The 27,596-nt window shown below is 38.1% G+C and overlaps 1 long non-coding RNA gene across 1 annotated transcript; it reads right to left on the bottom strand.

The window, feature by feature from the left end:
* Positions 1-3,164: 3,164 nt before the first annotated feature.
* LOC113602467 (uncharacterized) lies at positions 3,165-25,803 on the bottom strand. The gene is made up of 2 exons (XR_003423901.2): positions 25,271-25,803; positions 3,165-7,044 (listed from the first exon to the last, which is right to left on the bottom strand). It is a non-coding gene; the product is annotated as an uncharacterized LOC113602467 (long non-coding RNA).
* Between the last annotated feature and the right edge of the window lie 1,793 nt (positions 25,804-27,596).

Here is a 27,596-nt window from a genome sequence, read left to right as displayed (position 1 = left end):
CTGTGTGGACAGCTCAGGGTCTGGAACCTGCTTCGGATTCAGTGTCTCCCTCTCTCTTTGCCCCTCCCCCTCAGGTTCTGTCTGTCTGTCTCTCTCTCAAAAAGAAAATAAACATTAAAAAAATTTTATAAAAAAACAGTGAAGGACTTTATAAAACACTTTGGAAAGAAAACTGTTACTGGATGTTGCTATTCTCAATATTTTCATGATTTAAAGCATCTCTCAGACATTTTAAGAAGACCATTTAGGAAAAAAGAATAAATAAAGAATTCATATTGTGTTAAGCTGTGAACATTTTTTTCTCTTCAATTCCTTTTGAAATTATCTTTATGCACCTGGTGATACAGAAAGAATGCAGCAGAGTAATATAATGGAGCAAGATGAATTTGTGTTCCAATTCCTATTAGGTGCGTCCTTGTTCAAACCACATCTAGGAGAGATCTAGCCATGACACACAGCAGACTAGTGTGATGGCAGACTATAAGAAGAGCGAGATCTTGGCCTTCACTGCGATATCATTTGACTTTCATTGCCCTCACAGCAATACATTCATCAGTTTTTTTCCAGGGAGTTTTGAATAGTTGAAAAATTTAAACATAATGTCCTGTGCAAAAGGATATTTATTCATTGACTCATTCGCTTAACAAATTATTAAGTACCTACTACGTGCCAGGCACTGTTCTAGACAGTGGGGCTATAGCAGTGAACAAAAGAAACAACTTCTCTATCCTCAACAGAGTTCATATACTAGTAGGGGAAAGAGACACATACAATAAAAACACATCAGTCAGGAAATGATAGGTGTTGTGAAGACAGTAAACTATGGTAGAGGTTACATAGAGTGCTGGGTGGACATATTAGTTCATATAGGTGGCCAGCAGTAAAACTATGAAACTTTTAGCAAAAATATAGGAATAAATCTCCATGGGCTTGGATTAGACAACACTTTCTTACCGGTGACACCTAAGTACACCGAAAGTACAAGCACCTGAAGAAAAAATAAATTTGTTTTAATAAGATAAAAATTTGGGCCTCAAAGGACACTGTCAAGTGAAAAGGCAACCCATACAATGGGAGAAATTTTTTTCTTTTTTTCTTTTTTTTAATTTTTAACATTTTTGTTCATTTTTTAGAGACACAGAGCACAAGTGGGTAGGGGCAGAGACTTTAGAAAAAGACACAGCATCTGAAGCAGGTTCCAGGCTGAGTGGTCAGTACAGAGCCCGAAGCAGGACTTGAACTCAAGAACTGCGAGATCATGACCTGAGCTGAAGTCAGTTGCTTAACCAACTGAGCCACCCAGGTGCCCCAATGGGAGAAAAGTTTTGCAAATAATATATCTGATAACATTATAGTACTCACAATATAGAAAGAACTCCTACATTTCAACAATAAAAGACAAGTGAGTCCATTTAAAAATGGCCAAAGGATTTGAATTTTCTTCTCCAAAGAAGATACACAAATAGCCAAGAAGCCCATGAAATAAAGCTCAGCAGCATTAGCTAGTGGAAATGAGAGGAGTTAAGGTAATAGTCCAAGAGAAATCAAATAAATCACCTGGACACTTCAGAGAGTGCCACAAAGCAAGAGGTAGAACTGAGAAAAGATTACATTTTTTGACTTTAAAAGAAAGAAGACCCAAGAGCATAACAGAAAAACTAGAAGTAGGGTCCAGTCAATAGGCACAAAGGATGTGCTATTTCTCATTGCCCAGGCAACAGGAGCCCTTTCCTCATGCTAATGATGGCATAATAAGGAAACCCGCATACAAATGAGTCATGAATAACTAGAGGTGGAGTCAAACCTGGTCCCTGGAAGCTCATTTGGGGAAATGCTAGGCAGGAATTGGGGTCGGACTGATATGAGAGGTTGTAAAGGAGATGGATTTGATTTCCATGTGATTGGGCCCCTGTTCAGTGTCTGGTAGTGGGGAATTAACCAGGTGGCTACTTCATGTGGTCTCTGGTAGGCACAGTACAAGTTCATCTGGGGACGCAGAATCCAGACAGCCTTGGTTTGGCTGGCTTTCCACTCAGGAAGTGGAAACTTTGATTTTTGATGTGGGAGGAAAAAAGCGCAATTTACCAAACTCATCCTGGGGTGCTTGGGTGCCTCAGTCGGTTAAGCGGTTAAGCGTCCAACTTCCACTCAAGTCATGATCTCACGATTCCTGAGTTCGAGGCCCTCATTGAGCTCTGTGCTGACAACTCAGAGCTTGGAGCCTACCTTGGATTCTGTGTCTCCCTCTCTCTCTGCCCCTCCCGCTCACATTCTGTCTCTCTCTCAGAAATAAACTACACATTAAAAAAAAAAACAAAAAAACAAAAAACCTCACCCTTCTCTTCTTGAAATATGTAAACCCTATTTTTTTGTTTTGTTTTTACTCTGTTGTCCTGCCTCCCTAGTAACTGAAAAATTAAAGTTGTGTGTTTAAAATTTTAACCTTCTCGTATGGAAACCAATTTGACAATAAATTTCGTATTAAAAATTTTTTAAGTGAAATGATTTCATTCTAAAACTTAAAAAAATGTTAACCTTCTTGTTTTATTTTTTTTCCTATTGTGAAAGGATTGTCTTCACAAATTATCTTTGATATTCGAAGATACTTTCCAATACTTTTCACATTTTAGGAAAGAAATTTAAATAAAATCTTTCACTTTTTAAACTATTTCATTTTCAGTGATTAAAGGAAAAAATAAAAAGCAACTTTTTAGAGCATTGTTTCTCAAATTTGCCTGTGCCCAAGAGTCATGTTACAGATTTTGCTAGTCTGAGGTGGGGCCTAAGATTCTACATTTCTATCTAGCTCCTAGGTAATGCCATTGCTGTTGGTCCAAGGCTCTTACTTTGAGTAGCAAGATTTTAATTTGTTGTATAAATGATAAGGTGGGTAGTTAGATGTTGACCAAAAATATTATAACATGTTAATATTTTTGTTTCCTTTTCATTTGTGGAAACAACGTTTGTCAGATTTATTTTCCTTATAAATTAAACAAGTAGTGCATAGTTATAAAAAAAATTCCTAATTACAGAAATAGATGGAGTAAAAGGAAAAAGTCTTCATTCTCCACTCTTCTCCCTCAATCTCTCTCTTCTATGGATAATAAATACTTTGGTATAATAAATGCTTTGTATATATAAATAAAAATAAATGGGAATTAGTATATTGGATACTTTGGTATTTATTGAGAAAGATTACAATGCCTCAATAATGTTGCATAATAAATTCACCTCCAGATTCAGCAGGTTACAACCATAAGCAGCTGTCTGCATGCTTGAGTTCTCAGGTTGACTGCTCTGATCTCATCTAGAACGGGCTTGGCTGGGCAGCTTTGCTTCAGGTGTTGTGTTTCATCATGGAAGCTCCTGGCTGGGATTGGGGTCAAGTCAGCTCCCTCTTTCATTCTGGGCTGAGGGAGGGGTGGCAGTTACTTAGAACATATTCTTCTCACAGAAGATCACAAATGCCACGAAGACAAGCCCAACATTTGGGTTTTTGTCATGTCCATTAACATTGTTTAAAGCAAGTTATGTGGCCAAGCCCAGATCCGAAGGAGGGGCTGTCTCAGCTCACTGAAAGGCTGTGGCAGAGGTGAGTACAGAAAATGAAGAATTGGGGTGAATTTTTAACGTATGAAGCCACTGAAAGTATTTGCTTCGTAGCCTCTCTTTTGTGCTCTGTGCAGTCTTCTAACCATGGTGAAATCCCCTAAATCCATGGCACGTTTTCATTAAGCTTTTCCAATGGAAAGCATCGGGTGGAGGAAAAAAATAGGTTAAACTGCCTCTCATCTTTGAGTGACTCCACCCTGCTGGTGGTCCAGAACAATAACTAGTACAAGAGAATCAAAAGCTCCCAGGTTTCCGGTTTCTGGGTGTTCATAGAGAAACAGAGCCAAGCGGTTGATATTTAACAGGGGTTGGTGAAGTCCTTTGTTTATAGGCCAGAGCAATAAACATGTTGGTTTCTTTCCCAATGTGTTCTTCAGTAATAGCAAGGGAATTTTTATTAAGGAGATTCAATGCTGTTTTGAATGTTTTGTCTGCAGTTTTAAAAATGACCTCAGTTTCAAAGCTGATTTTAATTCCTTCCTACCCTGTACTAATCGACTATTCTTTCCATCTAGATGCCACACGGAGGTGGTTGCTGTTGTTTTTCTCCATGTTTGGACATTTTGCCCTTCGCAAAATAATTTCAGAGTGTATTGTAGGAGCTACTACCATTGCCCTGATGTAGATGTCTTCTGCCATCTTCTAGATTCATTATAGCGGTAGTAGCCACCCACCCCCTCCACCTCAACCAGCCACACTTCTCTGCTTGCTTTCTCTGCCTGGAGGCTTCCTTGGCACTAGGGAAGTATGTTCTGTCTGCCTGTGTGGAGGGCAGCTTAGGGCTACAGTCAGCTTAATGCTCCCAGTAGTAAACTTCAACTAATTAGGAACTGGACTCAGTGCGCATACACGCCAGTTACCCTGTCACTCAGTGGGGCATACTCCCAGAAAAGTTGGATACCGCTAACCTGCTCATGCACACACCTGCACCGGCTGCCTTCTTTCCCTCCCTCCCTCCCCACTCACAGCACCTCCTGGGGTCACCTCCCAAGTAGACCACTTGGACCCACATCCTTTCCTCAGGGGCAGCTTTTGGAATAACCCAAACGAAGATTGGTTATGAGCAGAAAAAGCTGAGAGCTTTCCCTAAAACTCAGAGCACCTAAAGCCATTAAAGTAACTTAATGAGCAGATAAAAAATGGCTGGCAGATGGCATTGCTCTCTGTTAGAGCTGGCAAGTTAAAATAAGTAGCAACCAAATATCAAAGACATAAGGAGAGAGAAAGAAAAACTCCAACCTACATGTTGGTCTGTGTTTGAAGCATAGAGAAGGTGGAGTTTGGTTCTAGGCAAGGGCAATGTTCCCAATGCCCTAGCTTCTTCCACTCCCCATCTACTTTCTCTCTCTGGCTACCTATTGGTCTTTGGGCTCCGTTCACAGACTGTTGTTCAGAAGGGATGGTTATCAACCTGTGCTCATTATTTCCAGGGCAGACAGATCTGCATTAGACTCATGTGCTTCTACAAGCTTGTGTCAGCATCCTCTTGTGTCTTAGATCACATCCTCTCTGCCCGCCTTTTTACAGCACCCAGCTTGGTGAAGGTGTCACCTGCCAGCACCCTACATCAATGGCCACATCTATCTTTTGCTTTCTGCTCTGGACCTTTTCTTATGACATCTCTTAAGATACTTCCTGGAGGGGCTCCTGGGTGGCTCAGTTGGTTAAGCGTCTGACTTTAGCTCAGGTCACAATCTCATGGTTCATGAGTTCAGGCACTACATCGGGGTCTGCTGTCAGTGCAGAGCCTGCTTCTGATCCTGTCATCCTCCTCTCTCTGCCACTCCCCCCAACTAGTGCACTCTCTCTCAAAAATAAAATAAACATTAAAAAAAAGATAACTTCTGGAAACCATTCAGCTATTCTGAATCATGGGCAATCCTGGAAGTGCAAAGTCATGAACACCATCATCCCCCTGCCTCCCATCACTCTTGACCAGTGGGAAAAGAAAGCCGATGGATCGTTTCTCTTTGTCCTTCTGGTGGACAACTTTGCAGTGTATGCTCCACACCTTCTCAGAGTGCCCCCTGGAGGATGAAGCCCCAACTGCCCACAGTTTTGTTGAGCTTCATAACACACCTTCCTTGTATTCCTCTTTCCAGTCTCTCAATCCAGTTCCTTGGGATGAAACTTCCCAAAGTAAACTTCCTTGATACACACTCTTGTGTCCAGCTCAGCTTTCTGAGAATCCAGTGCTGGTCCACATTCCAGGATGCCAAGCTTCCCATGTTTCTCCTTTCCCAATGGCTCCTCTGACACCTTCTCAGCCCAACTGCTCTTCTGACACTGTCAGAGTCTCATCTTCACTTCCAATAAACAAAGATGGAAACTAGAATTCTTAAAACTAGGATTCAGCCACTGATTTCACTACTCTTAAGGAATTAACCACTTGTAAAGATGTGAACAGATGTTTAGGACTCGAACATCAGCTCCTTCCTGTTGAATTTTTGAGAACTCTGTTAAGCTCATTCCTCAGCTGACGGTCCTCCTCATTCATTTTCATCTTTACTTGGATTATACAGCATTGATCCCTGTGGCTGTAGATTTTGTGGGGATTTAAGAAAAGCTTATGAATATTCACAGCACTTGGGTGGGCACTGTTGACAATACAGAGCAGCTGAGATGCAGCTGCTATAGCATAAGGACAGTCTAAGGATTGGGGCACCTGGGTGGCTCCATGGGTTGAGCATCTGACTTTGTTTGGCTCAGGTCATGATCTCACGGTTCGTGGGTTTGAGCCCCCCATCAAGGTTTTGCTGGCAGCACCAAGACTGCTTGGGATTCTCTCTCTGCCTCTCCCCTGCACTCGCACTTGTGTGTTCTCTCTCTCTCTCTCTCACTCTCTCTCTCTCTTTCTCTCTCTCTCTCTCAAATAAACTTAAAGAGAATAATCTAAGGATGAAATAGGAAAAACTACAAGTAACTGAAGCAAGTAAAACAGAGAATGTGATGTGTGGCAAGTACGGTTATTGACAGGATGTTATGGTGGAGAGACAAATCACATCTGGTCAGAGTAGAAGGAAGCATGGCCTTCACACTGTCTTCAGTCAGACAGTGAAGGATGCCCCACCTGGCCCAGGCTGAGACCAGCAAAAGCAGTAGTCACTTTTGCCATGATGGCAAATATGCTCACGTTTGGTTAGCTAAGGCGTTTTGAAGAAACATTTTTCAATTTCATTCTTGAATATTTTGGCAGCTCTAGGTATTTCAAGCTCCAGAGGCATTTCGTTAAGTTTCAGTACTGTGTTGTCGGATAGCATTTTTATCTCTTCAAGGTTGAGTTTTTAGAGTTCTAAAATCTACCGTTTCTGTGGCTGTGCTGTCACAAGACACACATTTTTGAAGTATTATAACTCTTCATGCCTCCTGGGTATTTCTGCTTGTTTATGAGCATTTCTTTGTTATTCATGTGTAGATAGCAGCTTGAATGACCTAGAAAGAACAAAACATTAAACGTTAAAAATTATTACATAATTCATGTGATCCCTAATTAACTGTTTTCTTTTCTAAGAGCTACAGATGTTGTATTATTCATAAGTCTGTTCACATATTATTTATGTCACACAAATAGGATGTTCGTTAGCTTAAAACACTTAAGGAAATTCTGTGTGTTTCTTTAAGTTAAAAAAGTGGGTATCAGGGTATATTAACCATTTTTTCTGTTTATAAAATGAGCTAAACTCGTTGAGGTCTAAAGCCTTCCCGACTCAGTAGTGTGGTCTTCAGACCAGCAGCAGTGGCACAGAAATGCAAAATCCTGGGCCCCACCCTAGAATTCAAAATCTGCATTTGAACAAGACGTCAGTTGATGCATTAGCACTTTAAGGTTTGAAAAGCCCTTGTCTGTTTTCAATAGCTATAAAATTTCAAGGTTTAAGAGAGCTAACTTTGGCCTTAATTAGCTATATCTGACACATTGGACTCTTCAAGACACCTGATGACCATGGTACTTGGGTTTTAGAATATATATTGATATATTTTGAAATATTAATTTCTAGTAAAAATACATTTTGCTTCTTCTAAAACAAGCTGGTTACAGGTTTAAAGGATCTTTAGTTAGTATGGTCCATTTTCCATGCCTCTGATCATCTGTGTACTGCTCCACAGAGAAAACTTTTAGGTTTTAGAAACTTAGAGCCATTTTAATGGTCACATACTGAGTATATCTCTTGGGAAATGAAAGAACATTGTTCAAATGATAAATGTCCAGTAGTATATTCAATGATGCTGAACCATATTTAGAATTTTTAATCTGTGTGTTTGTTTATTTATTTATTTATTTATTTATTTATTTTTAATTTTTTTCAACGTTTATTTATTTTCGGGACAGAGAGAGACAGAGCATGAACTGGGGAGGGGCAGAGAGAGAGGGAGACACAGAATCGGAAACAGGCTCCAGGCTCTGAGCCATCAGCCCAGAGCCTGACGCGGGGCTCGAACTCCCAGACCGCGAGATCGTGACCTGGCTGAAGTCGGACGCTCAACCGACTGAGCCACCCAGGTGCCCCTGTGTGTTTTTTTTTAAGATAGAATTTCTTTTCTACCCATCAGCTTGAGTAATGAATGACATCATTACGTTAGGGTTTGGGAAGGGGAAACCAGCCTGATGTACGCTGGTAAGGATATGAATTGATATAAACTTTTTGGAGGACACATCTACTAACTTTTCAGTAGGCGTACACATTTTGACCAAAAAGTTCCACTTTACAGATTTGCTGTAAAGATCTATTCCTATATGTTTGCAAAGAAATATCTTATATAAACATGAAAGCTGGAATTACCTAAATTTCTATCAACACAAATAAATGATTTAAAAATTGCAGCATGTTTATACAGTGAAATGTTATATAGCTGTTAAAGAGGAAGAAATAAGCTGGTGTCTGAGATATATGTAATTACAGTCAGATACCAAAGGAGCTTACAGACACAGATTAAATGAACTATAGATATAGGTCTATGCATAGAAAATGCTCATAAGAATAAACACCAAGGGGCGCCTGGGTGGCTCAGTCGGTTAAGCGTCCGACTTCAGCTCAGGTCATGATCTCACGGTTCGTGGGTTTGAGCCCCACGTCAGGCTCTGTGCTGACAGCTCAGAGCCTGGAGCCTGCTTCGGATTCTGTGTCTCCCTCTCTCTCTGCCCCTCCCCTGTTCATGCTCTGTCTCTCTCTGTCTCAAAAATAAATCAAACATTTTTTTTAATTTAAAAAAAATTTAAAAAAAGAAAGAATAAACACCAAGCTGTTCACATCAACTGCCTCTGCCTCTGGGAAGTGGTATGCGGGAAGGATGAGGACTTTTTAGTTTATCTACTGTTTGATTGTTATAATATCAAAATAAATGTATAATTTAATAATAATTATGGTTTTTCTTTTGAATATCTTCCTCTCAGCAAAAAAAAAAATATGCACAGTTAGATCGAGAAGATAGGCTTATAAATTTCATAATCTGTGTGCAATCCAAATAGATTAAAAATAGAAAAAATTCAACAGTTGCTCAAGAAAAACTTCTTAGCAATTCTCTGCTGTAGGGTTTCTGAGAAATATCTGAATTCTGAGTATGCTTTATATTAGTAGATTAAGATATTTTGGAATATAAGCAACATTAAACTCATAGGTAATTTTTCAAAATGCCAAGTAAAATTCTCCATCTACCAAGCTGGCAAAAAATTTGCCAATATTAAAAAAGTTGCTAATATTCAGCAATCGTAAATAGGTATACACATAATGACCTAGGAGGCATACATTTTTAAATGGAACAGTCAAGTTTAATCTGATATGTGTAGCCTGATATTTTGTAAGTACATACATATTTCAGAATAAGCATAAAGGAAAGTTGGGAAGAACAAATGTCAAGCTCTTGATATTTGCCTTAAGGGCAGGGGATATGCGAACAGCTTTTTGACTTCTTCCTTTCATAGAATTCTATTTTTAATGTCAGAATATGGTAGACCTTTTTTTAGTATTTTCAAATTTTAAGAAATATAAGGAGAGAACCAATGAAATTCATTTACTTAAAAACATACTCTTACATGTTTGTAGTTATAACTCTTCTAGAGTTTCAATCTCCCTTTGAGAATAAAATAAAAAATTTTCTCCTTGTAATTACACTTGTGAAAAGATGTAAGGGGTGAATTTGGACGGGGGTATTTATATATGGCACCTCTGGAATTGGGAACAAGGAAAGGCCTGGAATTGTACCCCATATTCTCATTTCATCTTTTTTTAAAAAAAATTTTAATGTTTATTTTTGAGAGAGAAAGAAAGACAGAATGTGAACAGAGGAGGGGCACAGAGAGAGGGAGACACAGAATCGGAAGCAGGCTCCAGGCTCTGAGCTGTAAGCACAGAGACTGATGTGGGGCTCGAACCCATGAACCGTGAGATCATGACCCAAGCCTAAGATGGGCGCTCAACCAACTGAGCCACCCAGGCGTCCCTCTCATTTTATCTTAATGGCATTTAGAAAGGTAAATAAATAAATAAATAAATACATACATACATACATACATACATATATACATACATAAAAATAAGAGAAAGGATATGAGAGTGTGTTTTCTGTGACTCAGGGGGCATAAATTTTAAGTAAATACTATCTTAAAGTATTTTATGGCACTCTATTGAGGGATACATTTGAGAGCTCTGTGTATTGGCTTGTTTTTCCCAGAGCTTTGATTTTTAAGAAGGGATTAGGAACTGAGGAGAATGAGGCAATGAGAATGCTGAGCCAGAATCATGGTTCAAATAATTCAGCCAAAACCTTAATTTTTGTTGAAAAGTAGGGTCTCTTAGAGATTGAAAGAGTTCTAGGACATTTTCACTTTTTTTTTTTTTTTGATGAAAACTTTTTCTAAAAAATTGAAGTGTAGTTGACACACAACATACAGGAATTTCAGGTGTACAACATAGTGATTCAACAAGTCTATATGTTATATTATGTTCACAAGTATAGTGACCACCTGTCACTATACAACGCTAATACAGTACCACTGCCATATTTCCTTTTATCCTCATGTCATTTTTACCTTTTAAGGTATCTAGCATGCTGGAAAAAAAGAAGAGAAATGAATAAATGATGAAATTGGGTTAAACACTGGGGTGTATTTTCAATATTTACTTTCAAGAATTCATGGGGCATTATCTTTTAACCCTTTAGCTTCCTTTTGTGACTGTACATGTAAACTCCGGTGGGGATCACAGAATCTAAGTATGAGGCCTTGTAACTGTGAGCCTGAGACCTGTCCCTACCCGCTCTGTGACAGCGGCCCTAATGGGAGAGCCTATTTCTTTCACCATGAAGAAACACTCTTACCCAACTGGAATCAATGAGTTCAACAAAACATGCATGCTCATCCTTAGGAAATGCTTGCTGGCATTGTTTCCATATTTGCTATGATTATGAGGCAAATTGTGTCTCACTGTCCCAAAGTTAAAAAAAAATGAAAAAATGAAACATTATTAGCTGTTGGGAAAGCTAAGAGCCATACCCTATACAGAGAACCTGCGGATTTTTCTCTCTCTCTTTTTTTAATTGAAATATAATTGACAAATAACATTATATCCATTTCAAGTATATAATGTAATTGCATTTTTTTCTTCAAGGATAAGCTATACGTTTTCTTGGGGATCAAGGCAGTGATAAATGCATAACATAATTTTACTTTTTAAAACATTTGCCTGTGCTATTTATGTGTCTTTAGCATATAGTGCCTGCTAAAGTGACAGGTATCTAATGCATGACTACTGATTGAAAAATTAAATAAACAAACATATGATACAATTTGGGGGCAAAATCATTGAATAGCTCTCCGAGAAAATAAAAATCCATGTCGGAATAGGTTGTTAAAATATGGGTTATTTTAAATATGGTGTATTTGTAAGGTATTTCGTATTCCTCTTGGTTATCAGGGAGAGCTGCATTAGTTATCATGGCAGACAAACAGATCACCTTGGGGTGGTGTAATTCATTCTTTTCAAACACTGAATGCTTCTCTTTTCTCATTACTTATTTGGAATCCAAATATAGTCATATGTATTCATGTGCTAGATAAAATGAGGAGTGAACTGGCATATTTAAAAATGTGGCTCTCTTCAATCAAACCCAATTGGAAAATCTAATTAATAATCATAATAGAGAATAATTATTCCCTCTGGAAAGATAATCACCTTGAAACATTAAAACTCTTTTAATTGACTAAAATTTGGAGTAGATCTAGCAAAGCCAGGTACCATTACCATTACTGCAATGAAAAATTGAACATGTACATATATTTAAGTATTTGGGGTGCCTGGGTGGTTCAGTCAGTTAAGCATCTGACTTCGTCTCAGGTTGTGATCTCATGGTTTGTGGGTTTGAGCCCCATATTGGGCTCTGTGCTGACAGCTCAGAGCCTGGAGCCTGCTTTGGATTCTCTGTCTCCCTCTCTCTCTGCCCCTCCCCTGCTCACACTCTGTCTCTCTCTCTTAAAAATAAATAAATATTTTTTAAAAATATTAAAAAAAAATAAAAAAATAAAAAATTTAAGTATTTAATTTCAAATGCATTTATCTTAGTGTTAAAATCTATAACATTTGAGGGGCTGCAGGTTCTTTCACTGGACCTTTGAAGAGCTTGTGGCTTAGTAAGAGACAGGACTGTAAATACAATACAAAATCAGTGCCATGCTTAAGAACAAAACAATATGAACTCACAGAGGTAGGGGTTTATTTTGCCTGGGGTTACCAGGAAAACCTTCACTAAAATGGAGGTGTTTTAGTTTAAATGTAAAACTTTGTTTTTTAGTTTGAACCTGGTTTGGCATTTACCAAGTAGAGAGGAAATCAGTAAATGTCCTGCTCATGAAAAATAGCAAGAGCAAAAGCCGGGAGGAATTAACACTCATTGTGGGAAACTGGAAATAAGATACAAATTGTGTATTGCTCTTCAGTGTCAAGTTAACTGACCAGCTGCTTAGTATCTATTCGGCTTGGTTAAAATGCACTTTCAAAGGAAGAAACAAAACATTGCTTCTTTCAGAGGAACCTGCCCTTTCTAATTTCCCGCTGAGGGAACAAAGAGGTTTAGACCCTCCTTTCGTGTAATATGCATTTCCAAAACCAGGAGTGTAATATGCATTTCCAAAACCAGGAGTACCAAATCAAGTCATGTTAAAAATTACGTTAAATAGGTCTCATTCAGATATTTGTTACAACATAAGTCTAAGTAAATATTGGCAAACAAACACACATAGTGCATTTTAGAACTATGAGAGAGGGGCACCTGGGTGGCTCAGTCAGTTAAGTGTGTGACTCTTGATCTCAGCTCAGGTCATGATCTCCGGGTTTGTGAGCTGGAGCCCTACATCAGGCTCTGTGCTGATGGTTTGGAGCCTGCTTAGGATTCTGTCTCTCCTTCTCTCTGCCCCTCTGCTGCTTGCCCCTCTGCTGCTTATGTGCGCACGTGCTCTCTCTCTCTCTCTCTCTCTGTCTCTCTCTCTCTCTCTCTCAAAATAAATAAACATAAAGAAAATAAATTAAAAAAAAAACTATGTAAGATTCTGAGAGATGGCCAATGGGGTACTTGGGGAAGTGTACCGATGGATGAGGTGGCAAAAATAACCCTGCTGCAGGCCCCTTTGCTGGATAGACCCATTTTCATGCACGTTTTCTGTTATGGGCTCTCTCCTTCCCTGCCTTGGCTTGGCTGCTGACACCTAGCTAGCCACCACCTCCTTCAGCCCATTCCTGCTTCCAGATGATCCTTGCCCAAAATCTGGTCTCTGGGTCCTTTTCCTCCAATCTCCATTCCCCCAAAACCCCTCACACCTGACTTCTTGACCTCCAACCTGTGCACCCTACCCATGGAACCCAGAAGATTAAAAACAATAGTATAGGGGCATGGGTGGCTCAGTTGGCTGAACATCTGACTCTTGATTTCAGCTCAGGTCATGATCCCAGTGTCGTGGGATTGAGCCTGGCATTGGGCTCCACACTGAGTGTGTAGCCTGCTTAAGATTTTTACTCTTGCTCTCCCTGTTGCCCCTCTCCTCCAGTGGCACGTGCATGCATTCTCTCACATTAGAAAGCAAAAACACAATAGTATATGGTCATGACTCAAAAGGGGATGAAATGAAAATTTTTTTTAGTTTAATACAGTTTGCAAGATATTTTGGGTAGTTTGAAGCACCTCTGTGTTTTTGATTCTCTATTTTAAAATGTCAGTATTGTATTTTCTCCTTTGTTAACTAGGTTCAGCAGTAAGTTACCTGTTGTATTACTATTTTGCCCCTCTTTACTTGCTTTTCAATTTATGTAGCCACCTTTTTTCTGTTTTCTAGTTCATTAAGTTTCTTTGTATCTTTGTTATTTTTTTCCTTAAGTTTATGTTGTTAATCTTTCTAACTTTGGACCTTCCATAGTTGATTCTTTTGTTTTTATTCTTTCTTGTTAGTTACATAGTTATGTAAGGCTATGTATTTTTCTCAGCTTTTAAGTTTCAATGTTCAGTGTTTTAATTATAATAACCTTGTAAATACTCTGCAATTTCAATTCTGATTACTTCTTTGCTCCCAGACGTTTTCCTAAAGAAAAATTTTAAGATTGTAGGTAGTTGCAGCTTTTCTCTTTAATTTTGGTTATTATTAGTTTTATTTTGTGTGTGTGTGTGTGTGCACACATCTTGAGCATAGTCTAATATTATTTCTACTTTTCATTCTAATTCATACAAAATTTTTTTGTAAATATGACTGATTGAAATAAAGTATATTACTTGTTATTAGGATATAGCTTTTTACTATATTTTATTACTTTAGCTTCAATTATTTTGTTCAGAACTTCATATCTTACGTATCTATGATCTATTTTGTTTCCTAGCATTTCTTACAGTTCATGGTTCACTTTTTTTTGTTATGATATTTATTGTTTAACATTTTCTGCTATCTTATTACTTAGGTAATTATTGCTGTGGGTTAGACTTTTTGTCTTCTGTGTTTTGTCTCTTTCAGACTTCTCTTCTTTAAATTTGAACTTCTCTAATATTTATATCACACCTTGAACTTTTTATTAATGTTTTCTTGGTCTGGATTTGTTCATCCCTTAAAAGCTTGCCTTTTCTGTATTCCCTCATATTATTTGTATTTTATACAACATGTATTTGTTGCTGTTTACCCAACCTGTCATAATTTTGTATACATTTTAATATACATGTTGACATTTTGAGAGAAAAATTATATTCAGACTTAATTCTGTCTTCTTGACATCTTTTCTGCTTTCATTACTGTGAGTTCAACTGAACCAGCCTTTAAATCCACAAACTAAGAGGCACTGGTGTGGCTCAGTCCATTAAGCATCCAACTCTTGATCTCGGCTCAGGTCCTGATCTTATGGTTTCATGAGTTTGAGCCCCACATCGGGCTCTATGCTGCGAGTGTGGATCCTGCTTGGGATCCTCTCTCTCCTCTTGTTCTGCCCCTCCCCCACTCTCTCAAAATAAATAAATGAACATTTTAAAAAATCCACAAACTAATACTCATTTTACTAAACTTTCTTTTTTTTAATTTTTAATTTTTTTTTTAAGGACGGGATTTGGATTCTTCACCTTTTGAAATTATTTGGCTACTTCTTTGCCAGTGGCATGATCAGGCTTCTAGTAGCCTAAGATACAGGACAAAATTACATCACACGTGAGTTTCTGTGAAAACAGCCTTAAGCCAATGAATTCTCCTCAGAACTACAAAACCAATGTGAATTTTAGCAAATCTAGCATGAAAACAGCTTCTGTAAATAAAACAAAAACCAAAAATAAAAACAAAAACAAAAAACATTTAGATCTTCTAAGAAACTGCATTCTCAACATGAGTTAGGGTAGCCCAAAAGTAGTAGCTAAACAATAGTAAGTAGGTATTACTGCTCAAAGGTTTATGAGCCAGCAAGTTGGGTCTTCTGGTCTCACAGGATTCCCTTACACATCTGTGGTCAGGTGTGGGTGAGACCGGTGGGCCCTCTCACCATGTTTGGGAGTCACCGGCTATAGGAGGGTCTAGTATGGCCTTAGCTAGGACAATAGGGCCCTGCTGTATACATGAGCTCATCCTCTAGCAGCCTGGCAGGGGCTTTTTCCCAAGATGCTGGCAGTAGTCCAAGAGAGAGTGTGGAAGTGGGGAGGTCCTGCAACATATAGACCAGGAACTGGCTCCCTTCCAACATGTTCTATTAGCTGAACCAAGTCCAAAGACCAGCCCAGATTAAAGAAATGGGAAAACAGACACAGCACCTTCTGATGGGGATTGTAAAGTCACAGTGCAAAGAGCATTGAAAGATTGAAGAATTGAAACACATTAGCCATTGATTGATATGCTACTACTTAGAATTAAAATCTTTTTGCATTCGTATCCTCTATTTCATGCACCTCAGGCTTTCTTAGGAGCTTAAGCATTCTTCATTGAAAAGAATACAAAAAAATAAAAAATAAAATGAAGACTATTTCATCTCATTTAAAACAATGGAATGAAGCCTATAATGCAGCAATTCATTTGGAGGCTCTTAAAATGTGTTATCTTATATCCTGATGTCAGCATTTCCATGTTGGAGTTTTGAGGTTTTCCTAACTCTGGGAGTATTAAAAATGTTTATGTGGCAACTCAAGAATTTTGCCAGCATCTATAACATTTCAGAGTAAAGGAATTGGAGAAAATTAATATTTATCCATATACTGGTGTTTATAAAACACTAGTATAATATAAGCAAGATGGATTTTATACAGCTACTGATGGTTTTTTTTTATAGTCATGTCCGTTTTCAGAAATTGTTCTTTTTTTTTGATGATTAATTTACATATTTGAGATGTGTGAGCATATGAACTATCCCATGATTCCACAAAAGTTATGTTTATATTATTTTTCTCATTCATACTATAAGTGGTCTCCAGTTAAATAAACCTGGCTGTGAAATGAATAACCCTTAGGAACAGAGCCTTCCCAAGTTCATTTGTCTTAAATTTGGCAGGCCTGTCTCAGATACATGAATCTTGTTCTAAAAGAAATCTGTTATTTGCTCCTTTTGAACTTGTCAAGACCAACAGTGACTTGAAATCATAGTGTTTCATAGAGATGTTATTTGGTAAAACTGCTGGCAATCAAAACTGGAGATGAAAAAAAATATTCAGAATGTATGAATTAGTCATACATTTTCTTATTCAACAAACCACATGTAAAGTGAAATGAGGAATTCTGACATTCTTCATGTTTTAAAATGTTTATTTATTTTTGAAAGAGAGAGAGAGAGGGAGAGAGAGTGTATGTATGAGCGGGGAAGGAGCACAGAGAGAGGGAGACAGAGTCTGAAGCAGGCTCCAGGCTCTGAGCTGTTAGCACAGAGCCTGATGCAGGGTTCAAACTCACAGACCATGAGAACGCTTAACTGCCTGAGCCACCCAGATGCCCCAGAATTCTGACAATTCTTAAATACTTTAAGAGTGCTACTTGATTAAATATTAATAAGACTTCAGTTATATATTGGAATAATTATCATTTTTAACAAAATGAGAAAAATCACTTGCTTCAATAAGTTATCTCCTTTGTGGTCAATATCTGTTAGGTGACATTCTGAAATGGAAATTTTGGAACAAGTGTGGTAACCCATATTATTAAAACCAAATTTAAATAATTCACCAATTGGTCATTTTTATTATAATCAATTTCTGTCAGTGATGTCTAAGAATAATTAATTAATATAAGAATGCTATTTAACTATTGATCCATAGGAGAAAAATTTTGTTCTGCCCTCAGTGACTCTTGACTATTAAGAGAAATTAAGTAAATAAACACAGTGGAAGAGAACTAAAACCCACAGAGATTGTAGTCTCTGTATTTTCTGGTTAATATTTTGAAATATATTTCCATATTTTGTCTCATTCAATCAATACAGCAACCTATTTGTCAGTTTGGGCAAATTTTACTAAATAAGCTGTAGACTTGTGAGTTTACATGACTTGCCCAAGTTCAGAGCCATTCTATGGTAGACCTAGGATGTTGCCTGCCCCAAAGCTCCTGTTCTACCAAGACAGCACTGACCTTTGATCTAATCTATGTACCCTTGTGGGGGAGCTGAGCCATCAGCAGTGATGATGGAGGCTGAGGAAGGAGTTCAGAGCACACACAATGCAATAATTTCCAGCCTTGAGAAACTGCCACAGAAAGAGCAGACTCAGCTTCTAAGCACTTCTTTCTAGCAAATAGACCCAATTTATTTCTAATTGGAATCATGGAAAATCTCAAAAAGTAAAGCACATGGATTTGAACTCCTATATTAAACTTCGCTTTGGTAATGTTAAATCTGCATTTTGTTTCATAGCAAATAAGGACCAATTAATAATATTGATAATGCTATTGATTATAAAAATGTTATTCTCATGGGTCTATTCAATTATTCAGCAAATACTCCTCCCTCTCATGACCCCCATGGAAGAAGGAGTGTACCTCCTTGTCCCACTGATGTCATGTGACATTCTTAGGCCAAAGGAATATGATTCAAAGTGACAGTGTGCCAACTCCAACCTACTCCTTAGTGTCCACAAGTGTCCCTCTGTCTTTCTTGAGATGATCATGCTTCAAGTAGCATCCAGTCCAAGGAGAATGAGGGACCTGTGGACCAGATATGGACCCCACCTGTAACAGCTTACAGCCCAGCCCAGCCATGTACAGCCCACATCAGCTGAGTCTTAGCCAACCTGCAGTGGAATAATTGGTGCTAAGTGGTTAGAAGGCTACGATTACTAGAGTATGATATTCACATTACTCTCGTTCAGGTGAGTAGGTGCTATATCAAGTCTTCAAGCATAAAAAGAAGTACCCACATTATCCTTTACCAAAATTACTCTGGCAGCAATGTGTAAACAAAGACTTCAAATGGCATTTATTCCTATAGCTCCTCACCCAGAAGAGGAAAAACATGATTTCAGTTTGGTGCCAAGACTCTTAGCATACATGAGGCAATATGAGGAATGGGCTGGACTGCTATGTGGATAACTCAGAGGTGGACATTTGCAGCAGATGGCTTAATTCCCAAAGGAAATCATGAACCGGAACCTCTGGAAATACGATTGTCACCTCATTTGAGTGTCTTGAATAAGAACAATCACAGAGTAAATATCCTGCAATTGTTCTCTGTTGTCCCCTCTTGGTCTTTATCGATAGGAGCCTTCAAATGAGGCCTTCAGTTAATTAAGTTAATTGAGTTAATTATATTTTCTCTAAAGTATTTGAATAGCCTTCCTAACAATTAACTACATCTGAGCACCAAGTGAATTATTGACTTATCTCGTTTAAGACTGAAAGCAAATCTAATAAATGCTGCTGAAACCTGCTATGAATCATTTTCAATTTACCTAAGAATGTACAGTACTTATTTGTAGAATTTCCATGGTGGGGACTACCAGCATTGAATTCATCATGAGGAGCTAGTCAATCAATGGGGCAGACCTCATGTTCATTAGTGACAGGAGCATGGGTGTATGGATATCTCTCTGAGGCCCTGCTTTCAATTTTGGGGGGTATAATACCCAGAAGTTGAATTGCTGGATCATACAGTAATTCGATTTTTGCTTTTGTGAGGAACTATCATGCTGTTTTCTATAGTGGCCACACCATTTTACATTCCCATCCACAGTGTACAAGGGGTCTGATTTCTCTACACCTCTACTAACACTTGTTATTTTCTGGTTTTTAATAGTAGCGATTCCAATGAGTGTGAGGTGGTATCTCACTGTAGCTTTGATATGCATTTGCCTAATAATTAGTGAGATTGAGCATCTTTTCATGTGCTTATTGACCATATGTATATCTTCTCTAGAGAAATGTCTACTCAAGTCCTTTGTTCGTTTTATCATTAGGTTGTTTTGCCGGTGGTGTTGAGTTGTAAAAGTTCTTTATATATTTTGGGTATTAACCTTTTATCAGGTACATAATTTACAAATATCTTCTCCTATCTCTTGGGTTGCTTTTTCAATTTGTTGTTTGTGTTCTTTGATGCACAGAAGTTTCTAAATTTTTATGTACTCCAGTTTGTCTATGTTTAATTTTTTGTTTGTGCTTTTGGCACCATATTCAAGAAATTGTTGCTAATCAATCCATTTACTTTTAGCAAAGCCTGTCTTCTAAGGCACAAAGATGATTTACAATGCAAATCAACTGGATAACCTGCATTACTTTGCTTATTCAAAACACAGGCTACTAAAAGTGAAGAAATTAAAATTGGCGAACTCGGAGCTTTTATTGAAACTTTAACTTTTAAAAAAGTATTAAAAATTTTTTAAGTAGTTGATTACTTTGCATGAGTTTTCTAATTCATGTCAAGTTCATAGATTCCCTCAAATTGAAACATAATAGGAACCCATTTGAAGTCAAAGGTTATGTATTCTATGTCTTTGTTTTGCCAAACTGTCTAGTACAGTGAGTACCAATAAGCATCTATTCAATAAATCCTTAAAATAATAATATTAGCCCAGGAGTAGCAATTAGTATTATTTATACGATGTATTTATTTTGTGAATGAACAAATTGAGATCCTGAAGGAAAAGTAATGTACATGATCAATATAGAACACAAAAGAGATGCCTTGCTTAGAGGTAACAACAAGAATGCACAGGTTTAGAAGTCTGGACAGCCTGTCGGAACTAATGGGATAATTGATGTCTGTGGGATGCAGATGTGCATGTGATGTCACCCTTTACTTACAAGCAAGTGGTGCAATAGGAACATCAGGATACACTTTGGGTCTCTAAGAAAACTTATTCCAAGAGTTTTTCCCTCAGTTCTGTAAATGCTCTTGAAAATTGTCACCTTGTCCCTTGGGGGCTCTCACATCTCATGAATCCCCCAGATATTAGAAAGGCATTTTGAGAGATGCTGAGAGATCCTCTATGCAAGTTGCCATCTTGGTTGACCACATTTCATATTTATAACTCATGTTATTCTCTAGAGTTTACGGTATTTTAGACCTGAAAGAGCCTTCCAAGTCATTGGGTTCACATTTCCTTCTTTTCAGATAGGGGAACAGAGGCCTACAGGGGCAACGACTTGACACAAATTGCCAATAACGAGTGTGGTCAAGATCCTAATTGGAATCCCAGATTCAAAAACTTATATAATGTTAGCAATGTCACCAAAAGCAGAAACAAAAAAGAGTTGATGCATTCCAGGAATGCATTGCAAAACTTGAGCACTCTTGTCTTGCAGGTTGTGAAAGCTTGCTTTCCCTCAGCCATCCACAAAGCCAGAAAATCTTTGGCTTCTAGCATTCTAACTGCCCCCAGCCTAGCAACAAAACCATAGGGATCCTGGCCATGGGGACTTCCCTTTCCCAGCCCTAGATAGGTTTTAGCTGGTCCCAGTATCACCAGAAATGGGGTGACTGGACCCTGTCCCAATTCTCCACTTTCAGCTACCTTTGATAAAGGGGGCTTCATTCTGTAGTGATTAGCATACTTGAAGTGTGGCTGTTTCTGAATTCATATACAAATAACTTGTATTGACAAATTTGCCAATTTTTCCTAAATGTTCAAATTCATCTGACCTTCTAAACAACAACATCCACTGGAAGATTATTGGACATCTGGAGAGTCATCTGGGGTTGAATTAAATTTTTGATGTGCTGTGAAATTGGGTCAGTGCATTAGAATTACATTTGAATAGTTATGAATGCACTAATAAAATGCTGCTCTGCAGTGCAATTTGGCAACTCTCCCAGACTTCAGGAAGCTTCGAAGAAATGAATTTCAAAATTCTTGATTAACAAATATGTACAAGAAGTCAGAAAAGACAAATTAAGACTCCTCTATTAAAGTACACAATACATCCTAGATTTATTTTACAAGTTATGGTTTTAAATGGGGCTATTTGCACTGCAAAGGGCAACATTGTTCCATGGTTTGAGTAGCAAGTAGAAAATAAGGAGGGAAGCTCCTTTTTCTTCTTAGGATTTGTGGTTCCAGTGAAGTCATTGTACTTAGTCAACTATTTTCTAGACTGCTTAATGGAGCAAAAATAGGACAAAGAGATGGCAGTTGTGGGGGCTCAGATTTCTACTGGATGTTATAAAGTACTTCTTAACAACAGGCTGTCTTATGCTTCTCATGAAAAATGTTTAAGCAGACCTGAACAACCATCTTCCAGAGATTTTGTAGAATGTATTTCTTAATTGGCTGAGAAGTGTATCCAAAGACTTTCAAGGTCCTTTTGAATTTTAAGACTGAGCTGCTACAGTCTATAAAATAAAGCTAAAAGGAGCCCTAGTTGAATCGTTGGTAAATAATGGGTCTTAGGAATGAATTCTCACTTAATAGCATTTAGAATTCAGCTAAACTAAAGCTAATTTTCTGGAACCCACATAGAGGCTAATGGATAGGCACAGCACTGGATGCAAAAAGCACCTCAAGGGAGCTGCACAAATCTGGAAAGGCATGCAAACCCAACACCCTGCAGGGCCAGCAATTCTCTGAAAGCACCTGTAAGACAGGTATGCAGTGGAGGCTCAAGATATTCAAGATCTTCAAAATGTAAAGCACTTGTGGTTTCTTTTCTTATCAGATCATTATCATTGACCTAATCCTTTACATCAGGAACACACAGAAAATGAGAAAACTCTGGTAAAAATGGCAAAACCATGTAAGAAATCCTTGCTGGGGTACATCTGTGGCTCATTACCCCTGAATGCTAGCACAGTTGAGTGTAGAAGTTTCTTGAGGTATCCAAAAGCTATACAAGGCAACGTTTTATGCTCGCCTTGGTGTCCTTCAGTTTAATCACACCCCATGTTCACATGTCATGGTCTTTCCCCCCCTTCTTCATGCTCCTCTCCCTCATCCCTGCCCCTCAGTTCTTCTCTAGGATCCCTGACTTCAGGCAATGCCTCATATTCAGGACCTGTTCTTCTGCCTCTTCTGAATCAAAATTGACCTAACCATGTTCTCATCCTTCTGTGCCTTCTAGAGAAGTTGCTGAGTGAACTAAGACTTGAAGACAAATACGTGCATACTCTGTGTACCTCTTTTGTGATATTTCATGATGGTTGAGTTTTCTTAGAATTGAAAAACCATTTCACAAAATAACGCCTCTGTGATTATAAATGGAATGCAGGTGGTCAGCAGTCAGGGGCAATAGTTTAAAGTGTGGTCTGGTTGGACACCCCACATCCCACCAGCTAGGTTACCCACACTGCACTTTGTTGTAAAACTGGGAACTATGTAATGGAGGATTATTTTTAAATCTTAACTCACTCAACAAAAGTTATCAGTTTCTTCAGTGGAGCAGTTACTATACTCTTGAACCAACACCATGACTGAAACATGGGTAACATTATTAAGCTAAAGTTAATTCGTTGTTTTCTAAAAGTATATTTTTTTCTTTCTCGCTGCATTTATTTGTAATTTTTTTCCTATTCCTTTTTTTCACTTTATTGATAAGGAATTGTATATATTTAATGTGTACAACTTGATGTTTTATATATGGCATATATTTACAATATAATAACCTACAATATTAAACATATAGTCTATATTTAAGATATATAACTTGATATTTTGATATATGTATACATCTTGGAGTAATCACCACACTCGAGCTGGTTAACACATCACCTCACATATTTTCCTTCTGTTTTGTGTGTGTGTGTGGCAAGAATGCTTAAGATCTACTAAAAGTTTAAGTATTTGTTGTTCATGGGACTAAGCTCATTATTTTTCCTTATTGAGTCAAATTCTACTTTTTTTGGTAAGGAGTTCATTTATCTTACATAGAGACTAAAGTGATTTTTTTCAGTTTGTCAGGAAGAAATAGAATTAGATGCCAAAAGTCCACAAGGCAATGGAGATGAAATATGAGGACAAGGGCTTGGTTAAGAAGCTGTAATCACAATGGCTAACATTGTGTCAATTTACCACAGTCTTCTGCAAACTAGCTGTATATTGCTCCTGAGAAAATACAGTTATGCCATGGATTATCTGGATTTATACCATAAACACCCAAACAGACTCTCTGTTGGCCATTTATCTGACAAAAACCATGACAAAACGGATCCCCCTCTTTCCACTGGACCAAAGCGGTGAAACAGAATAAGCCACCCAGTAATTCCAAAGGAGTCCAGTTTCAGGGTTTGGAGCATTATTCTTATACCAGCATGAATTTTTCTCCTTAAAATTGCTGGTGTTCCAGAACACCAACCTAAAAGAGAGGAAGCCTCCTGTGTGTCATCTCACATGTTTCAAATACTGCTTTTGCTCCAAGGACCATTTTGAAAATACATTGTCCACTTGAGGGCAACCACTTGGAGTCAAGGAAAGAACCCATAGATAGAAAGAACAGCCATTTTCTCAAACTCCCTTTTCTACCAAGAACTGAAGAACAAAAACAAAAGTTTCAACTACTTGTGACCTGTGGCTAACCAATGCTTGGGAGAGAAAATAGCACAGGTAGGATTCCCTGATTTACTGGGTAAATTAGACTTGCAGTTGAAAACATAAATGGTTTATAGTCCTTATGGAGGCTGCCAACTCCATTTTTGAAAATGGGGGCAGTGATAAGAAGCATTTGCTTTCTGTTTTGCACCCTGAACATGCATGTTGCTTGTATGAGCTCATTCACAGAAGGGATAATTAAAATGAATGTTGCACATGCTCATCTTAAAAATAACCTCATGCAGAAGAAAATATACTGGTTGATCCAAATTCATTAAGGAATAAGATATAATATGATACATAAGTTTCTTTTTTTTTTTTTTGCGTTTATTTATTCTGAAAGAGAGAGGAGGGAGCATGAGCAGGGGAGAGGCAGAGAGAGAGAGAGAGGGAGAGAGAGAATCCCAAGCAGACTCCACACTGTCAGTGCAGAGCCCCACACGGGGCTCGATCTCAAACTGTGAGATCATGACCTGAGTTGAGATGAAGAGTTAGTCATTCAACCAACTGAGCCACCCAGGAGCCCCCGCAAGTTTCATTTCTTTTCTTTTCTTCTCTTTTCTTTTCTTTTCTTTTCTTTTCTTTTCTTTTCTTTTCTTTTCAGAGAAAGAGGGCACAAGTGAGTGAGGGACAGAGAGAGGGAGAGAGAGAGAGAATCCCATGAGGGGTAGAGATAGAAAGAGAGAGAGAGAGAGCGAGAGGTCACCTGAAAAGCAGGGCTTATGTTTTACCCCAAGTGGGACTCATGCTCCCCAGAAGTGGGGCTCACCGAAGTGGAACTCAAATTCATTAACCATGAGATCATGACCTGAGCTGAAGTCAGATGCTTAACCCACTGAGCCACCCAGGCCCACCCCACACCCCGCCCACCACCATGTTTCTTTTATTTAATAAAATGTATCATTCAGTGGTGGTGAATCCAGAATTAATGGAACCAGCAGCTTATATAATTTGGGGGACAGGATGTATTCAAAAAGATACCTCTTGGGGGAGCCTGGGTGGCTGAGTCTGTTAAGCATTTGACTTCAACTCAGGTCATGATCTTTCGGTTCATGAGTTCAAGCCCATCGGGCTCTCTGCTGACAGCTCAGGACCTGGAGTCTGCATCCGATTCTGTCTCTCTCTCTCTCTGCCTCTCTCCAGCTCACAATCTGTCTCTCTCCTGTCTCTCTCTCTCTCTCAAAAATAAATAAACATTAAAAACATTAAAAAATTATTTAAAAAAAGATACCTCTTGGTTGAGTGGGCAGGTCTTCCTCCACCACAGATAGCTCCTTGCTTTCTAGAAGACAGAACCACACTTCTCGGGCAAGAAAGCCTCTCCTCTTGTTGCTGGAACATGGACAGGGAGCATCCTGGACCTGACTCCCCCTATGTTGCTGGCAAATGGTTTCCCGGTAGCAGTGCTGGAATCCAGCACCCAGATGTCCTTGCTGGAGTCACAATTTTTGTTCATCCTTTTGACAATATAGAAAACGGCCAAGATGAAAATACCTGCAGTTGCTATTAAGTAAACAGCATAGAGGATAGCAAAAATGGCCAAAACAAGTGTGAGATCCACCACAAAAATGATCAGCTTGGCCAACATGTCTGCATTGCTCCACGTTCACAGAAGATACTTAAAATTTCCAAAGGCTCCCACTACGCAATTATGCCTTTGTAAAATATGGGCAGGAAAAAGGCCATTTCAAAACATGCTGAAGTGTGTTGTAATTCCTCCAAGTATCTACCAGGAGGGCTGTATAATGAAACTTTGATTTTGCAACTGATATGAAACAGTGGCTAAAGGTAAAGTATGGGATATAACTTCACCATGAATATTGTAGTGGAGAGAAGCCCAGGGATTTATTTTATCCCCTAAGTGTGTAACCAATTCACTTAGGTTGTGACTTCCAAGGGATAGGAACGCACTAATGTTGTGCATTCATAACATGGAAGGCTACTGTAGAAATTTGATGTTTCTTGGAAATTTAAAATAGGCTGGTACAATGTGAAAGAAAAATAGAGCCATTTTCAAACATGCAGAGTCAGAATGTTTACCTCTCCTACATGTGTTTGGAAAAAAAAATTACTAGAGGATATAATCCTATAAAATATCTCTTTTTAAAAAGAAGAATACTTGGCATATAAAAAATTGTGAATGTAACCAATAGAGCAAATGTAATTAAATCCCAGAACCACAGTTAAGTAGCAGACATGCCAGGTAATAAATTCAAATTAGAAAAGGAAGTTAGTAGGCTACCAGAGAAAGTCTTTAAGAAGACAGTCACCTTCCTGTATTAAATGGCATGATTAAAAAGTGTGATGATCTAAAAACCAAATGGCCAGGATATTTCTTAGTTAACAAGGTAAATGAAAGGTAATAAGAGAATCCAAGAAAATACATAAAGTTAAATGATGAAGCTGTGGTCCTCAAATGGAGCAAACTAAACTGAAGAGTGATTCTGAGTAATGGAATATGAGAAATAAGAATCTATTGGTCCTTAATATTCAGAGTCTTCTGCTCCACGTGGCACAGATTAAGAGCGTGAGAATGTATTTCCAAAATGGTTAATCATATTCTTTGGCTTAACGAATATTTCTAAACTTTTAATATTCTCAATGCTATCTACTAGTTTTATATTTCTGGAAACCTAATACACAATAAGATAATTTACTACAGTGATATAGCAGAATGTATAAGTTAGAACCCTTGACAATTTAAAAGTAATGATAAAACTGACAAAAATTTGGAGGTAGAGTGAGGGAGATGAAGAGAGGTAAGGGAATATGGATTTCCACGTTTTGCATAGTTGAAATTCAAGGGATACTGGTCTACTATTGGTGTAAGAAATAAAGATTCGGTATGGTTTTACAAATAATAAAAAGGACCAATGGCAGAGCTAAAAATATAAATTTAACAAGATTTGCAAGATAGATTGGGTAGTAGAAGGTATTAACATTTTCATTTTCATAGCAGGAAATCAACAGATACTATACAATTGCTAAATAACAGGGGTGCCTGGGTGGCTCAGTCAGTTTGGCATCTGACTCTTGATTTCAGCTCAGGTCACGATATCAGAATGGTGGGATTAAGCCCTGAGTTGAACTCTACACTGGGCATGTAGCCCATTTAAGATTCTGTCCCTTTCTCTCTCTCCCTCTCTCTCTCTCCCTCTGCCCCTCTCCCTCTGTCACACACACACTCTCTCTCTAAAATAAAAATGTTTTAAATAATAAAATTACTAAATAACAAATTAAATGTATATTATCTGAACCTGTGACATCCAACATGGTGGCCACCAACCACAAGTGATTCTTGAACATTTGTAATGTAGCTAGTCTGATTTGATATGTGCTCTAAGTATGAAATACGCTTAACATAAAAAAAGAACTTAAAATTGTTCATTCATAATTTTTATATTTACTATATGTGAAATGATTACATTTTGGTTATATGGAATTAAATCAAATATAACATTAAAATTATTTCACCCTTTTAAATATAGCTATTAGAGTAATTAAATGTTGCCTACATTATATTTCTCTTGTACAACACTGGTCTAGAATTTAAGAGC

Source organism: Acinonyx jubatus, chromosome A3 (assembly GCF_027475565.1).
Source record: "Acinonyx jubatus isolate Ajub_Pintada_27869175 chromosome A3, VMU_Ajub_asm_v1.0, whole genome shotgun sequence".
Lineage (NCBI taxonomy): Eukaryota > Metazoa > Chordata > Mammalia > Carnivora > Felidae > Acinonyx > Acinonyx jubatus.
The sequence above is the reverse complement of the archived record's forward strand: the minus strand, read 5'-3'. Positions and strand labels throughout refer to the sequence as shown.